The sequence below is a fragment of the Halyomorpha halys genome, unplaced genomic scaffold, assembly GCF_000696795.3.
Source record: "Halyomorpha halys isolate HHAL.00 unplaced genomic scaffold, Hhal_1.1 Scaffold2673.1, whole genome shotgun sequence".
Lineage (NCBI taxonomy): Eukaryota > Metazoa > Arthropoda > Insecta > Hemiptera > Pentatomidae > Halyomorpha > Halyomorpha halys.
In genome coordinates this window covers 1-1,066 of record NW_027106965.1, presented here as the reverse complement: position 1 = coordinate 1,066, position 1,066 = coordinate 1, and positions in this window count along the sequence as shown.

Here is a 1,066-nt window from a genome sequence, read left to right as displayed (position 1 = left end):
TATCCTGAATAGAAAATCCAAATTAAAACCAGAAACAGTTATTCTTATTTTTAAAACAGGTCACTGCTGATGTAAGTATGTGAAGTCTAGGGAGCGCCATACTTTACGAAAAAAAAATTACAATATTTTAAATAAAGTCCTAATAATCCAAAGGATGCTCCTTGGTTTATAACAAATAGCCGATTGTATCGAGAATTACAGATGGAATCAAAAGAGGATTACATCAAGAAACGGTTCATGAAGTTCCTCTCTGTTACCGACAGTTAAAGAAGCAGTGACCTATAACTTGGGAAACCCAACCGCAACCCGAAGACTGAAGCCCAGGCTGCAGCAGAACATTCCGTTATAAATTCTGTATTTATTAATTATATCATTCACACTAATTATTACACTATTTATTATTATTTTTTTTCTCTTCGGCTTTTTTTTTTTCAAATTCACCTGATTTTTTTTTTTACCATTATAGTTCTGTTAGGTCTACGAATTTCGTTATTTTTTTTATTAATTTTACTTTCCTCTACACATAACATCTATTGAAGAATGGTGTCAAAACTAGAGAATCAAAATAAATCCTGACAAATCCCACCAGATCACCTTTACTCTCCGTCGTAAATCTCTACCCTCCTGTCCTACAGTATCCTTTCTAAATACTCCACTAACGCCTGTTGAACAGATTCAATACTCAGGACTCCATCTTGAGAAGAGACTTACTTGGAATCCACATACAAAACTGAAATGACAAGAAACTGCTCGTAGATTTCGATTGCTACAACACCTACTTGACAAACAATCTAAACTTAAACTCTAAACATCCCATTCGTTGCAGATTTGGCCCAAAACAGATATGCGTCTTTTCATTCCAACTCCTTAACCATCCTAACCCATTCATTCTCAATCCCTGGTAATCCTCCGAGGCGTCTGAAAAGAAGATGGCCACGGGACCTTCTAATTTATATTAATGTTTGAAGTACCACCAATGGGTGGTTCCATCTCAAGATTTTCAAGTGTATATGAAACATACAACATATTTACTTATTGTATTTATTATTTGTACAGTTGTAAATCA